The sequence below is a fragment of the Homalodisca vitripennis genome, chromosome 7 (genome assembly GCF_021130785.1).
Source record: "Homalodisca vitripennis isolate AUS2020 chromosome 7, UT_GWSS_2.1, whole genome shotgun sequence".
NCBI lineage: Eukaryota > Metazoa > Arthropoda > Insecta > Hemiptera > Cicadellidae > Homalodisca > Homalodisca vitripennis.
This window is the reverse complement of record NC_060213.1, coordinates 137,879,408-137,897,304: the sequence shown is the minus strand read 5'-3', so window position 1 is coordinate 137,897,304 and position 17,897 is coordinate 137,879,408. Positions and strand designations below refer to the sequence as shown.

Sequence of the window (17,897 nt, the reverse complement as noted above, 5' to 3'; positions counted from 1 at the left end):
GTAAATTGGTGATATTTTCTAAAAAATGTTTTTATTTAAATCTGAATGGTTTCATAATATAGAACTACATAGAGAGTATATATTGTAACACGTAGGAATTTTTTAACAATCGCCTTGCGAAAATGAATAAAAAGTGACAAATAAAGGTGTTTTGTTTCGCTAAACGCAATAACATTTAGCCTAATATGTGTCTAACTTAATGCAATATGCCAACTGTTATGGAACAACAAGTAATTGACTGCCTGTGTGCATGTAATGGCATATTAAAAAGTTAATGTATCAATTATACAAAATATTATCTTTGGAGAAAAAACTAACAGATAGTAAAACTAGGAAAATCTTATTAACATCCAGATAATTGCAATACAGGACAAAATTATCATTGTCAATTAGCTTTTCAGGCTATACGCTTTTTACTAAACAGGCGCAATGAAGTTAGGGAATAAACATATTCGGGAGTACGCTAAAAATAGTGTGCGAAATTTTAAAAAGTAGCTATCAGAAATATTTTGGTTGTATTTTGAAGAACATGAAGGCTGGCATCAAATTTGTTACGCAAGAATGTTTAGAAATGTAAGAACTAAGAGGATCGAATACCATAGGTTTGAAAGACGTCGAAGGCGTAAACTTCAGAAAAATGTTGGGATTTTGGTCGGATCCGGAAGTTTGAGTCGTTGCTTAGCGATTTAGAGGTTAAGGTTCAACAAAATTTGGCTGTACAGCTCCATAGTGGTTCGTTGATCGAGGATCAAGAGTCTCAGAGAGGGAATCTTGAGATTCTGTGAAATCTAAGATCAGGACGTTATTGAGTGTGAGACAGAAGATATTGACAAAAGAATGTTCAGTGGACCGCCTAGAAAATTTAGATCTCAAAAGTTCAGAAATTAAAATTCACTAACGAGGGTGCAAATGTTTGAAAAACGACTAAGAACCCTCGAGGATCAAGACATAAACGTCAGCATTCCTTCCTAAGAATCCTATTGTTTCAAGGCTCCCAAGGCTAGACGTCGCATACTATTGTGAAGATGCAGTTATGTAGATTGGAATATCCAAACAGCAGAACCTAATTCAAAATGCGTTAGACGATTTAAGAATAGTTTGAGCATTACGGAAATGGAACACCTCTCTCAAAACGACGCCTGGTAGGTGAATGGTTAGCGTCCCGACTTATCACACCCAGGGACCCAGGTTCGAATCTCAATTAAGGCTTGGTGTTTTTGCTCGCTAACAAATAATCATCTGAACTTCCTGAAGTTATCTGATTAACCTTCCTGGGACAGAGTTTACATCCATACAATAAAAACACTGCTAAACGACTATATGAATTGCTGAAACGAAGTTTCGAGACAAGGTATCTGCTGTTTTCTTCAGGTTACAAAAATTTGGTAATAAAGATTAAATTTTTGATGCATGTCCAATTTCTGACACAAACAAATTCACAACCCAAATGTGTACCAAAACGTTGATAAAAATTCCATACTTTTATATAAATAAATGTACATGGACTTTATTAGGTGTAGCTATCAGAGAGTTGTAAAATATCAAGTTATTTTACATTTTCTTAAAAGACATCCTTTTAGAATGACGGGAGGAGATCTACTTGACTGTTGTAATTAGTGAACACAAAATGACGGTCTGAGACCAGAATTCTCTGTGCTACTTGATATTGTAGCTGCAGACTTCGACGTCTTCACCGTGGTTCAAGGGTGAAACCTTGCACAACCTTCTTGACTTGTTAATTTGATCTTAACACCTTACGCCAAAACCAAAATTCTGTTTGAGCCGCTAAGTTTCTCTCCGCTTTCACAATGAATACTAAGAATTCTCTGTCTAAAGTACAACTTCCTCCTCCCTTTTGAGCTGGTAATGTTGAAAATGTTGGCGTGATCCAGATTATTCGAAAAGAATGGATGTTTTAGAAGTATCCATAGAGTAGAAAAACTCAGTAAACATTACAACATTCAGTAATGTCTTCTGAAAACACGAATACCGCGATAAATATTTGGAATATATAAGCAAAATAAAATGAAATAAACGTAAAGACCATTAAGATTATTTCATTTCAAGATTATATATTCAGTTATTGAAAAAGATACATGTTCAAGTAAGTTGACAGGGTAAAATTGTCATCTTGTTAAAGTACTTATTTAAAGTGTTTTACAAGAACTTTGAACAAAACAACTTGAAGGCAATTTTATCGCAATACTATTTAATCAGCTTGAATCATTAATTAGCTTTTTAATTTCTCTATCCTTCCACGATTTTAAGTTTCATTTCAGGGTATAACGCATGCTAAATTTGTTATTACGATTTTGGACTGGTAATTTTATTCTTGCACTCAAAGACTCCATGCTCGTGCCTCTACCAATTTTATTCACACGTTTTTGTTCAATACACATTTAACTAAGAAAAGGCTTTAAACTTGTTTCTCACTCAACTTTACCGAGTACAATCGTTTCCTTTTCTCGGCCTCTGTTCATAATACGTACTTTAATATTAATATATCAGGGTCCAACTGATATTTTCCCATACTGGACAGAGAGTAAAGCCCCGTTTTGTTCCATAAACGGTTCTTGACACGTTTCTTTGTTGAGAACGATCTTTCAGCAGTACGTGTCAGTAATACTGAATTATTTAAATAATAATAATCGTTTACTAAAAAGTAATTGAAAAAAATTAATTTTGGGTAGGGTCCGGACCCCCTGGACCCCCACAATGGCTACGTCCTTGATCACATACTTAACTCCTGGAACCTTAGTTAGTCTGAAGAAATCCAAAAATATTCGGCGACGAAGAATCTCAAAACGAACTCTACACATAAAGTCTGTCACAGCGTCAGATTCTAAAACAATAAGAGGGAAACTAAGAGGGAAGAGAACTGGAGCTAAACTCAACATTCACATTGAATCAACCCTTGCCACCATAAGCACGTTATTCTTAAATCTCTTCAGACGAACATGACTCCAGATTCCAGGAGTCAAGTCTGAGACAGCGTCAGTTTCCAGACGCTGCACTGAGAGGAAGGTGAACTGGACCTAACCTCTATATTCACATTCTGTCATAGTTTTTATTGCGACTAAGGCATGCAGGTGGACGTACAATTTAACGATGTTTTCGTCCATTCGCATGAACAATATTTTATCGGTTGAATTAGTTTTATTTTATTAAAAAAGTCTAAATAAACTATCTATCCTGAAGGCAGGTGTATCACCAGGAAAAATATAAAAACATGTTTTCCGTTCTGTGAAGAACTGCAGATATGTATCTACTATATGTACTATACATAAGTACTGCTTACTTAAGCCATCTTATAAATAGAACCAATGAAAAATGGTTGGAATATGACATGTTTACAATATTTATATAAAAAAATAACTAGAAAAATGAAGATTTTTATTTTTTTAAACCCATATCTCATCACTTAATACCTGTTGTATTCTATACCACCTTGAAAATATACTAGTAATGGTGTCTATGTATCAACAGTGAGCATATATGGGTAATAGCACATGTAACGAAATTACATTTCTCCAGTAACACTTTATTTTTCAAAATAAATGTCTTTGGTCTTATTTAATCTCCTTAATTCATTAATCGGTAAAATCATGTAATTATCTGAATTTATATTGTACCTATATCCATAACGTACATTTTTACCTTCAGCTGTTTTTATTACGTCCAGTTACAAATGTACTTATGTACTAAATAATCAGGACTACAGACAAACTGAAAACTACACTTGAAATATTTTAGACCGGAAGTATATGGCAAGGGCTGGAAGTAAACTGATCGATGTAAGTTTCAGATATATTTGTATTTGTATTTACTTGTTCGGGGCAACAAGGCAAACTCAGCTGTGTCAAGGGAAATACAATTAATTCAATCAGAAATGCTCATACATCCCCTTAACTATGAATACTGAAATCGAATGTACTGATGTATTCTTACTTATGTTTAAAAAAATCATCGAGCTACACCATATTATACCATAACTTCTTTTACTAAGTTAGCTAAGGATTACGAATTTCAAATTTGCGTGCGAAGCCGCGCGTAACAGCTAGTAAGCAATATATGTTTAACTTGAAACCAAAAGTCATACTTGTATAAAGTAGTTATATCAGATAGACCCAACGGAGAATGTACGTAAATCACTTATATACAGGGTGTCCCGTAACTCCCTTAAAAAAAGTATACCACATTACTGCTCAGATCAAGACAAACATATTTCACCATATGAACATGGGTCTCCGATGCTTAGTTTCCTATCTGTCTGTCTGTATGTGTTTTTACTTTAAAAAAATTAACATCTTAAAAACCGATAAGTTCAATTATACAAAATTTGGTTCAAATGTTTCTGATAACAAGGCCAGTTACTGAAAAATATATCACGAAATTATCTTTCGTATTTTCAAAAAGGCGGCCATAAAAACTTTCAAACGTTGAATACCTTAAAAATCAGTAGTTGTTTTTCTCAAGAATAACGTCGAATAACATCGAATAATAAATAACTGATTTGGAGTAAATTTACTGTGGCAAGACATGACCCACATTGAGGTTCTCAGCGAATAGCCAACAATAAAAACCTTAATAAACGGCAGCTCTCAATGTGGGCCATATCTTGTCACAGTAAATTGCTCTAAATCCGTTATTTATTATTCGATTTAAACAGTGTTGGTGTCATTATATTTGTGATAATATCCTTTAAAAACTGTTATTCATGTAATTCGAAAAACTGCTGGTTTTCAAGAAGACATTCAAAGTTTAAAATTTTTATGGCCATCATTTTGAAATTACGAAAGATAATTTCAGGTTATATTTTTAAGTAACTGGCCTCGTTATCATAAACATTTGAACCAAATTTGGTATAATTGAACTTATTAGTTTTTAAGATATTAATTTTTATAAAAAAAAAACACATACAGACAGACGGATGGGAAACTAAGAATCGGAGTCAATGTTCACATGGTGAAATATGTTTGTCTTGACCTAAGCAATAACGTGGTATACCTTTGTGCAGAGAGTTACGGGACACCCTGTATTTATATTATTTACTTATCTAGTGGTTCATGGTTTTTAACATGTTAAACTAAACATTGTGAGCTGTAAAAGGACTACTATTTTGTAAATGTAACGCTTCTACCGCTTTTCCATTCGGATCCCGCCAAAATTAGTGCTAACGATATAAATTCCTTTTCCGTGAAACATTTTTTCTACTGAATTCCATAAAAACTGGGATATGTTCTTATGAAGTCCACACTAGTAACGGCATATGTTACTGCACTCAGTCAGTACCTGGAATGCTGGCTTTCCACTAGAAACAAGCAACAAAACACACAAACAGTCAATTTACTATTTATAAATACGATACATGCGGAATACAGGAATCCCTTCGAAGAAACGAACCAACCGTCAGGCGCGCTAATAGAAGAGTATCAAAAGGGTTAAAATATGAAACGATAGGTTTTTCCGAGATCATATTTGTCATAGCTTGACACATTTCAACCCCAACAAAAAATGAAACAAACAAATAATTGTTCTATGACCATTATATAACTAGATAAAGACTGTAAATCGCTACTTCTCACCCAATAGTCGGTCTGTACGATGATTTAATTTTTATTTGCCGACGGTCTGTGTGTCATGCTAAGAAAAATATGATCTGAAAAATATGATTATTTCGTATTTTTAACCCTTTTGGTGCACTCCCATTTCGACCTCCGCCAAAACTAGCTCGGCTGATGATCGCTTTCTTTTTTAGGAATTCCTTAATTGGTTTCAAGAAAGACCACAGGTATTGCAAACTTGCAAATTGGCTCTTAGCTCCTGGACTGTACAAAGACGTGTTTTACACTAACAGCCTTCAACTGCGGTTAACATAATACTGCCTACACCACTGCGGTAAGACGGTTAAATGCAATTGCGAGAGAAGCCAACAAAAACTGTGTTCGTTTCTCCCGGAAGTGCTATATTAAAAACGTTAGTTCCTTAGATCCTCTAATTCTTTGTTCATTTCAACCAATTCGATACCGGAATGGCTTCAACAAACCCGATATTTCTTTATCTTTAGCTGTAATAAACTTTGACTTAAAAATTCTGCTCTTATTTGTATAATACTAACTGCGGTTTCTCACGCAATTTCGTAAGTTTTGCACCTGTCTATTAAATTTATATCAATTATATTTCCAAAGCTAATGTTGAGTTTTCATTATTACCACAATGAAGAAAATAATTAAAAAAGTATATATTTATGGCCATTGTATTTTACTTCGATCTTACTATTTATTGTTCCATAGTAGATTTTGCTCTATTTCCCGATCAGTAAAATACACGTTATAGATCAGAGAAGCTTACTTTTGTCAAAATAAAACAAAGACGAGTTTTATAACTTACTTTAATTTGTAATAAAAGTTGGATTGTAACTTTGTTGCTTATATATAATACTTAATATTTGCTAAAGGTTTACAATTAAAAGTACATTTTTACTCAAACTATAAATCTTCTTACCTGGAGAGTTTCTATTTAAGTTTTTGTTTCTTTATATACCGAAAAATATTTGTAATATTTTATAACATTTAGAGCTGGAATTGGTACATTAGTTCAAAAGCACAGCCCAGAAAACTTTCATCTAGCATAGTTCTTGCCGACTTGTTTTAAAGGGTATCTTTTTTCCATCTTACTTTCTAAGGTAGATGAGTACATAATCGCTGAAATCTAAAAACGGAATGAAAACTAATATTTACCACTTAGAGAATTTACACACTATAAATGTTAAAAAGTTTTTTAATTGTTACATTAAAAATACGGTTGTACTGCTATAAAACAATGTTTACACAGAACAATTAATTACCTTTTACATGATCTTTCAATTTAATATTTCACAACTTTAAAGAACAAGTTAGAATTTTTTGCTACATTAAAAGTCAATAAAATTTTCGAATGCAGAATAGGCCTATATTCATACCAGGAACCGTAAGAATGTCCATGTAAAATTTCAGTACAATCGGTTGAAAGCAAACCAAACAAAGGCACTTCGCAAGCATAATATTATTATCATTAGTTCTTAGCGCGTGGTGGAATTACACGAGGTACAATAAGTCGATGTTAAGTGAAAAAATGCGGATAACACTACGGAAACGGAAACACTATTCTCCGACTGTGTTGCTCATAATAATATCAGTCTCTCTGAAACGTTTATTAATTTGATAAAATAAAAATGTATTATATAAAGTTCTCCAAATTCATCCAAATCTGATCTAAAAAGCTTAGTAATATTATGAATGCTAAAGTCATTGACTTTTCTATCAAAGTTTTTTTATATTATGAACGACAATATAATGTTATTAGCAGGACTGTTCATCAATTTAAATGAGCTACAAGTTTTGGGTATCCGCGAAACAAATAAATTCGCGAAGATAAATTGTTTAATTTAATTCTGGAGAGTTCTCTTCAATGCAGAGTTCTCTATATACGAATTCCAGTACATTATAATAATACATTGAGCAACAAAACTACTTTCTTACAGACATTTACAGTCGTAGAAATTCGGTTAAAAGCGATCAATGAATATTTTATACAATACTATATTTACTATAGCGCAGCGCAGCAAGGATTCAACTTTTCTACATGTTTGTAAAATTGTTTATACTTTGGACAACGCACCATACATTTAGATTTTTACAATAATTGAACATTTAAATTACATTTACGATTTTAGGAAATATCATAAAGAGACCTTTAACTTCTTAATGTTAAAAATGATCAACTGTCGTTTCTTTACGCATTGAATCGTTAGGAATTAAGAATACCAGAATATCATTGTACATGTTTTGCCCTTTGTGAATTTCACTTTCTTGTTAAATTTGTACATTCCTCTTTTTCTTGAAAATCAACAAAATCACTAACAATAGATAAATTTTAGATTAAACAAATGTAATTCAAATAATTATAAAAAATAAATTTGCTCTCGATATCTATAACACACGTTTATGTATTAAATATACGCTCATACATTTGTGATACACGCTTATGTACAGTACATTACAAGTTCGGGTGTTATTCAATGCAGAGTTCTCTATATACGAATTCCAGTACATTATAATAATACATTGAGCAACAAAACTACTTTCTTACAGACATCTACAGTCGTAGAAATTCGGTTAAAAGCGATCAATGAATATTTTATAGACTTTATAATTCTAATTTGAACATTATTATGCGTTATTGTTAACCACCTAGGTGCAATTATTTTAGTAACCTAACACGTTCGATAATGTTTCGTAATGGAATTTCGCTTCGAACTCGAAACAGAAAAGGGTAAATACCTGTTTCAATTTTACATAGCACGATTTGTTATTTTTACTTAAAATTGACATTCCACAATATATTTAATTCGGTCAAAATATTAATACATCACTCACATTAAATGCATGAAATTCTTGTTAATACATTACGTATATTAAAACTAGTTGTTTCCAATATAAATGAAATTATAATTTAATATAACTAGATATAATTTTTCAAAATTTATAATTTCAAAATTAATTTTTTTTGTGTCTGCGATGTCATCTTAATTTTTTGCGATAATTTATACAAGAATTTTCAGCAATTTTCAGACTAAACGGTGAAGCATATGTCAACAAAAGACGTTATCTTTTTTTTGTTTTGACAGCGACTTCGCAATTTAATTTCTATTTTAAATCCCTAAAATTCAGATCAACTCAATAAAAAAAATGAGGATTTATTTATTTTCCGCGTCAAAATTGAAAACCGCCGCTTTCCAGGCTGTGAACATTTACATTTTACAGATATTTACATCCGGGGAAACGAGGGACACATTCGCAAGCCGGATTTACTGTACTGGCTAAAAATCGACCAAAGGCCGTGGAGTACTCACGGAGCGTGATATAGTCGACTACCACGTGATCACTGCCTATGGGGCACTCCAGCACACACCATGACATCTATGGGGTTCTACATGCCCACCGCACCATTTTATTTACTACAGTCACCAAGAGGAGTGAGACAGCGCGTGCGGCTCAGTTCGGGCGAGGTCGGGAGAGCTCGGCCAACCTCGGCGCCCAGGGAAGCCCGCGCTACACGTCGTGCACCGGACGCGGCAACCCCGCTCCCACAGACGCCACATCGTGTAGCACAGCCTTCACTGGAGCAATCGATAGCCTAGTGCCGATAGTGAGTGCGAGAGAGAGGGAACTAGTGTGTTAACTGAGTGCTAAGTTTTTACGCTAGATCGCGCACTTGGTTTTTTAACCGCGCTCGAAAGATGACACGCTGCTGGAAACAATAACGGCCGCAACAAATCTTTTGAAGGCCGCTCTCAAAGGGCTGGTAGTAAGATGGATGCTTGGAGAGAGATGCTCATTATTTCTAAGGACTCTCCTTGACCCTTTTCGACAACTCGGGGAAATGAAACATTCATGCACTCTGAAAACGCACAATTACAAGTAGCGTTTGGAACGTTACTGCTCCAATAGTAATGCATACTTCTATCTTTCTATTGTTCCACTTATTGTTTATTAATAGAACGAAACAGTTTTGAACTATTTATTGTGTTTAAATAATGTACTAGGAATTAATAAATGCCATATAAAAACAAAGCAATCCAAAAATGTAAAAAAAAAACAGCGAAAATTATAAAATGTACGGAAATATAGATTATAGTACAGTTTGCAATTAATAAATCTACGAGTTAAAATATTTATATATTCAATTCCTATTCTTGATAAAGTCCACAAAGCACAGTGTGGCAAAACGACAAAAATATGACACCAATCGTATGTTTGTTAAATAAATTCCTCAATTTGTGTTTCGGGGTAATGAAAAATACAAAACTACAATTTTACTCAAACACAAGGAAAGGCAATTTAGACACTTTCCGATATTAATCCTGGAACTCTCCATTCACTTCAGAAACCACAGTTATACCGTATTACAGTTATAACGTTTCTTTATAAACAGGTAGAAATACACGTATATTCAGTGATTGACAAAAATACTATCTGAAAATATTACCTTATGTTGCTTTGTAATTTATTTTAGACAGCAACAGCTGTATCAGTTCTGTCTGAAAATTGACAATTCAACCCATAACCTTTATAGTTTGATTCAAATTTTGAAAATACTCTTACAGTTTTCTAACGAGTTCATTCCTGTGCTTTACTAATTCTAGGGGATTCTTGTGACTAGCGTCACACTAAAAACGTATTTTTAAATTTCATCCATGAACACTTCCTGGCCAATATATGTTTCGTGTGTATCTTTCATGGACAATATATCTATACCATGTGAAGTATTTATTTGTGGTTTTCTGCGCCTCTTTAACTTTCTCTATGTACGTGACTATACGTAGCAGCAGCATCAAAGCCTTTTTTTAACGAGACGTTACATGACTAATTTATTTCAATGCATCAATTTCAATTTGTATACAAGACAAATTAACCCTTTCACGTGATAAAAAAGATGCAGTTATGATTCTGTCTTGTGCACCACATATTACCAATACCTTTATTTACGGTGATATACTTTAAATTGTAATACGTCATTTAAATTGTTTTAGATTATGCCGCGGTTTTTTTTTTTAAAAATTGTAATATAAATCATATAAACTTCATATTAAGAAATATTTTTTAAATTATTAAAAAATCTTCTAAACCTATCCTTTTAATGTTTTTTATCTATATACAAATTGGGTTTTTAGCACTTAGACCTATAAAGCATTTACATACACTTAAATAAACAATTAATTCTTAAGAAAGTTCTGGTTTGTTACGAAAGTCAAAAAAGAAATTATCAGATTTAAACAGTTAAGTGTACAAAATACGATGTTTTATTAAACGATTAATTTGAATGTGATAAATGAAAAAAATTGTGGAATATATTAATTTAAACAAACTCTCCAATAATATAGTTTTTATTTTTGTGAGGCCTTTCGTACTCAATGAGTACAACTCAGTTGTGTGAGTCCGAAGATGTACATCTGTAGATGAGTACATCTTCGGACTCACACAACTGAGTTGTACTCATTGAGTACGAAAGGCCTCACAAAAATAAAAACTTTATATTATTGGAGAGTTTGTTTAAATAAATACATAATTTCCAATAAGACAAGAACTTCAAGAATGTATCGTGGAATATGTTTCAACACTCGCATTATAAACGCAATAATCGATTTCGGCCAAAAACGGTCAGCTAGTTTATATGTCCTATTAACTACAAGAGTCTCTCTCTCTACACAACCATATAAAAAGCTCGTTGCGACAGCGGGAAACGATCAACTACATCTCTCGTTAGCAACTAGATATATTTGCTGAATTAAATATCAAACACTAACATAGTAAATCATTTTAAAAATACCCCAAATATTATCTAATATTTAATGTAGTGATTGAAATACACTTTACAAAACTAGAGATTAAATAAATATGGTATGAAAGTTGTTATGCTGTGTAGTGTAAAAACCAGAGCGCTTTAACCTTTAAAACATATTTACGGACTTGACCAATGTCTTTAGATAGAGAGCCCTTAAACAAAAGTAGGCAGAATTTTTTACTCCAAGGGTCGGAATACTATGCGAGGACTTGCACTGTTAAAGATAATTTTGGGTTATAAATACTCCATGTTTGAGTTTTGCATGCAAAGCGAAGCACAGTGGGGCAATAATTCTTAAAATTAGTTTTCAACAATGGAAATTTAATCCATATTACGAAAGTAAATACGCTATAGAAACCACTGTCTCCACCTAATTCTGTAAAATACCAAACATTTGGAGACCAAATAAAATATTTAAACGAGATTTTTTTAAATTTCGAACATTTTAAGTGTATTGGATTGTATTTTTGCTGAACTTGAAAGAAATACCACTTGAAATTTTTCGAATAGTTTGAGCATAAATGCGTAAATAAACATGGCGGATTCTTGCATTATTATATAATTTTCAAATGCATTTGAATTATTTAAGAAAACTTAGGCCAGCCTTTTGCATACAATTAAATATTAATAAACATTAATATCACTAGTATTTTAGGCTAACTCTGTATTTCTTCAGGGAAGTACTGCGTGTTTACCATTTAAACTACATATTTTTATTACATAACCTCTAACTGAGAGGATTAGAAAACTGGACAAAAGGTAGAACTTGCCTGGGAAGTAAACTTGGTTTACAGGAAACAGCGATAAGTCGTCTCTTGCAGGAAAATGTTTACTTTTAATCTGTTCTTTAATGCGTATTATTTCAATATTTTATTCCATTAAAAGAAAGTTATCACATCATAACTATGTAAAAACTAATTCAGACTGTTTGATTTATAACTGTTCTACGAAGACTACAATTCACTAAATGAGGCCAATGTTTACATCGATTGTCAATACAAACCGGTTTTCCACTCCCCCCCCTAGCCTTATCCGATGATAACGCTCCTTCTGATATAGATAAAACAAGCGCAGAAGATGTTCAAATATTCGTAACAGATATTTTACTGTTCTTTCTTTATTACATTTGTTAAGAAATATTCCTAAATAAATTACTGTGGAGGTCAGAGGAGTTTTTAGAAGCTTAAGCATCAAAGCTTAAGATCTTTACTTTCTTACATTGTTTGTCGTAAAATTGTGATATTATTGTGTTTTTTTTTAGTATTAATTCATTGGCTGAGCTTTATCGTTGCCTATCACTCGTGGGACTAAAAAAATTCATTTATGAATATTAATAGTATTATATTATGTCTGTTTCTATCCGAATGATATTTCGAGAACGAACTAACCAAAGAAAAATATTGCATTAAGTTTTATTTAAATATTAGCAACACTGAGTTCGATAATGGTACATGTCACTCCATGAAATTTGGCTTAGCGTTAGTGAATAATTCTGCATTGGTGTTATGGGTAACCATGACAGAAACGAAAGAAAGCAGATTAAATACATTTCTAAACAAACTTGTAAGATTTCAACATGTGATTTTTACTCATAAAGTAAACAATGGAGAGTGAATGTTAACCTAGTGACGATATAACAGGATTTCGGACTTTTGCCACCGTTATATTACAAAAGGTATAACACAAAGTTTCAGGGATTGAGATCTATCCTCTTCGTCAGGTGGGAATACTACGTTTTATTAGTACATACAAAAATAGAGAACAAAAAAAGTCTTTTCTTCTTTCTGTTCTTTATAATGTTCATAACAAAACCTTTGTATTAATTTCTAAAAACTTCTACTTTGATAAAACCGAACTTTTGCTGCCTTTACCCCACTTTGCAACGTTGATTCGTCGGAAGACCCTACACCAAGCAAGCAGCAATTATTTATTGTTATTATATCGTTGGCTGACGCAAATATGTATAATCGTTATTGACATATTTTGATTTAATTGTGTCGAATTGAAAGAATACGAACTGTAAAATTGTATAGTTTGCGGTGTTTAACCCTTTCTCTACCGTCCTATTTAGGACTACTAAAACTAACATTACTTTCGTTCTACTTCGTTGTTATGGGCAATTCCTTTACTGGTTTTGCGAAAACGAAAACTCAATTGGTCGTCGCCTATTGGTCTATAATTTCCAACGATAGAATACGTTGTTACATAATGACAGGAAAGTTGTAGAGTTTCAACGTGGTTGCAATTATTTTGCGCTGTAAATGTCAAAAGTGTACCAGTTCTCAGCGGACGTTGTGGCTGGCGCACGTGCGAATCCCTGAGAGATGGTGGTGGCCCACAACGTAATTCCAACGTTAAATTGTGTACCACCACCCTCTCGGGGAGCTCTGACAGGGCCGTAGATAGCACTAACGGGCCCCGGGCAAAATGTTTGGGTCTGAGAATGATGCAGCCATCCTGACCACGGCCCTAATACACAAGTATTTCCTACAACCCATAGACCTTGTAGTCTATGGCACAAAGTATATGTGATCATTGAATACACTGTGATTTAGTTATTCGTCTTCTTTTTTTAGGATACGAAGCTTGAAATTTGCATTTAGCCCGAAATTAACTTTGCGCTGCTTCCGGAGTGACAGGGTATTGTGGTCGAGTGCCACCTCCTATCAAAAAAGGATCCATAAAAAAGAATTTTGGACGTTAATCTAAGTCATGTCTCCTTGTAAGAAGGGGAAGTTAGCTCTGTACCAGCCTCTCCAGTCAAAGGGTGCAGGGTTTGATATGCCCTTCGCCCTTTGTCTAGGCTAGCAACAGCCCTCAACACTTAGGGAGCCCCACCAACTCCCGTAGTAGACTACACCTATCGAATTACCCTTGCACCCCAATATCTCAACATTTGCGGTTAGTGATGTGCTGCTCCTGAACATCCTTAAGGTCGCCCAGTTAAGTGACACCCGGTTTTTGATGTATCCAGTGTAGGTTCACCTGGAAGGTACACACTGTGTATATCGAGTTCTTTAGCTTTTTTATTTAAAAAAATTATATTATTTTTATGTAAAAAATATATAACCTTAACTAATTTATCACATTGATTTGTAATGTTTTAATGTTGATGTTTAATTGTGCATAGTTCTGTAGAATGTCCGTACACAATTATCAGGTAAACACAATTTGTAATTCTAAATGCTAATTGGACATTTAGAGAAATTAATACGTTTAATAGTATAAACAGAAACGCTTCTGAAAGAAGACGTGATAAGGCCAAGAGCCAATTTTTTTATTGTATAATCACACTATAAGTTTTATTGGAATCGATATAGAAATTTCTCCTAAAAAGATATATATATATATATATATATATATATATATATATTCAACTACTCCAACTTTGATGGGGATCGAACAAGGATCGAATCGCATCTTTTTAGCTTCACACAAAACAAAGACACATAAATATAATAATAACTCAGTATCAGGCTAAAAGACTTAAAATCACAACTATAAGGTTGGCTGTCCCTGATTTTAATTTAATTTTCATATGGAACGGTTGGTTTTAAGTGTATCAAACTCAGAAAAGAATTATTTTACAAAAAGAGAGTAATTTTTATATTTTTTTAACCCTTTTGACACCCTCTATTTCGATCAACCCGAACTATTTCATTTCAGGACAAATAACTATTATTTACATATTGTATGACGCTTGGTATTAAAAGTGCAAAAATAAAAAAAAATAACTAAATAATGTTACATCGATTTTTTAACCTTTACACTACTCTCCTATTTCAACTTTGACCAAAACTAGCGTGAAGTTTGGTATATTCCGTTGTTATGAAAGATACGGGTAAGATGAGAACCAGTACCTTTTTAAATTCGGTATATTAAGTTAATTTTAGCAAGACACAATAATAATATTATTATTGGAGTAATCGTTTGCCTAATTGTATTGATAGATACGGATGGTAGTAGTGAACGCCTGCATTACTGCAGGATACTACAGGTGATGTAGACAAGTCTTGCGGGGTTTGCCTATCACTGCGCCTACACGAATTAACAATGAACTGTGGCAGCAGAAATTAATACGTACAAAACTTATTTGTCCTTTTTCGCTTATGGCACTAATCTGGCACACGTTTTGTAAGATAGAAGAGATAACCGAAGTGATAACACACATTAGCTAAATACGACGCTAAAATTTAACACACACGTACTTCTTTTTTAGGAATTATATTTCACCGTGTTCATCCTACCAGAGAGTGCTGAGAATTAATCGTAGGTGTGAATCGAGCAAATCTCCAGTACAATAAAATTGAACACGAAAACAAAATCAGACAAGTAGTTTTATTTAAAATGTTTATAATGACGAGGTTTATTTTTTGTTCGAAGTTTATTTTTGACGATTGAAGGACTGAGAAGGAAACAGGACCTTTCCAGAAATTTGTCATCGTTCAGTGCTACAAAACTCAGTAACAGGTGAATAATTAATCTAACATATTTATTACTTGGTTATTAATTCACCTGAGGAAGACATCAGATTGCAGATATCAAAACGTCTTGTTACTGATGTTTTATTATCACTAAACGAGGTCCATGCCATTTTAAACAACAAAAGCCATAAATGGAGAAAATTTAATCAAAGCCACTAGATATTTCATTTTCATTTTTGTTTTAAAACCAAAAACAAGTTAAAATTGTAAAGCATTTAAATTGTTTCGTGGCATTCTTACAGTGTAGTGACTGTTTTAAGAACGTTTAATTCGCCAGTAACATTTTCCAAGAACGTTTAATTCGCCATTAACATTTTGCAAGAACGTTTAATTCGCCATTAACAATTTGAAGGACCTTTTAATTAGCCAGTAACATTTTGCAATGACATTTAATTCGCCATTAACATTTTGCAAGAACGTTTAATTCGCCATTAACAATTTGAAGGACCGTTTAATTAGCCAGTAACATTTTGCAAGGACATTTAATTCGCCAGTAACATTTTGCAAGAACGTTTAATTCGCCATTAACATTTTGTAAGAACGTTTAATTCGCCATTAACAATTTGAAGGACCGTTTAATTAGCCAGTAACATTTTACAAGGACATTTAATTCGCCAGTAACATTTTGCAAGAACTTTTAATTCGCCATTAACATTTTGCAAGACCGTTTAATTCACCATTATCATTTTGCCCTCTTTAACTTCTTGATTATAATATCTCATTTTTCAAAATCTGAAACGTTACCTAGATGGTTCAACTTGTTATTTCTCGCGGTGGCACTTCCCAAGCTTAATCAAATTGGTGAAATTTCATACCATTTCAGAAAAATGGTCTATTTAAAATTATACTGGTATGGGCTCAACCGGGATCAGGCTCAACTTAAAAACGGTAAAGCTACCCAATTTTTATCTAAACCTGTTAAGTCGAAGTTCTCAATCTCCAGGGCTTCATTTTAGGCTGCATAATTAACAGTCCCCATACACAAATGCTCCTACAATTTATAAGGGTTTCCAGATATTTGCACTCTTTATATGTTACAGAAGATATAACGCAACGTTTCGATTATTGGAATCTATTCTCTTCGTCAGGTCGGGGAGCTAAGAAGAAAAAAGGGAGTAAAGGGATCCAAACATACCGAAAGTTCCTTTCTTTTCTTCTTTCTATTGTATATTTTTGTATGTATTAGTACCCTCCCCCACTTGACGAAGAGGATAGTTTCCCATCCTCGAAACGTTGATATACCTAACTTTTGTAACTTAACGATGGCAAATGTCTAAAATTCTGTTATCCTTTCAAAATTTCCATCGTCAATAACAAACTTTAAACAAAGAGTTTAATGTTACATGACAAGGACAAATGAAGTAAGCCGAGATATTAAATTTAACGATTGCAAGTTACTAGATTGCATGTTAAACATTTCTACAAATAAAAAAACAATGTCTTAATTCAGTACACTCGTAAATACGTTCTTGCTTCAGATTAAAACAACTTACGAGATTACGATATATTACAATTCAGACGTTTGTAACATTTTATTCCATGATATTTAGATTACATCAAATCAAGTACAAATAACGCTTAAGAACATGATTGACATAGTTGTGTATTGTTTATCTTACTTACTTACTTATCTTATCTTATCTTATCTTATCTTACTTACGTTATCAACTCATGAAGTATGATGTTGAAGCTGATCCGCGAATCCTCAGATCGAAAGATAAAGTGATTGTAGAAACTAATTTGTTGCTTCATTTTTAATATTTTTACTAAAACGAACATTAATATGTAATGTACTAGTAATGTGTCTAAAAGCAATCAAATAGAACTTTCAATTCTGTCACAAAGAAGAAAAATGTTGTTTAATGGCTAAGTACTCGGCTTTGACCATAGAGCAATAAACTTTTTTGATCCTCTTCCTCTACTACATTTTCGTTGCAAAACACAAACAAATTACATGTGTTTAGTGTAACAATATCAACACTACTGTTATGTTCACGGTTCAATGAGGTATCTCAGGTTTCTCTCGAC

The 17,897-nt window shown here is 33.0% G+C and overlaps 1 protein-coding gene across 1 annotated transcript in view; it reads right to left on the bottom strand.

Moving 5' to 3' along the window:
- Positions 1-8,998, bottom strand: part of LOC124366407 (neprilysin-1-like) — a 157,044-nt gene extending 148,046 nt beyond the window's left edge. Inside the window, exon 1 of the mRNA XM_046822933.1 lies at positions 8,894-8,998. The gene's annotated coding sequence lies outside the window, so the exon portion shown is untranslated. The remainder of the gene's footprint in view (positions 1-8,893) is intronic.
- Between the last annotated feature and the right edge of the window lie 8,899 nt (positions 8,999-17,897).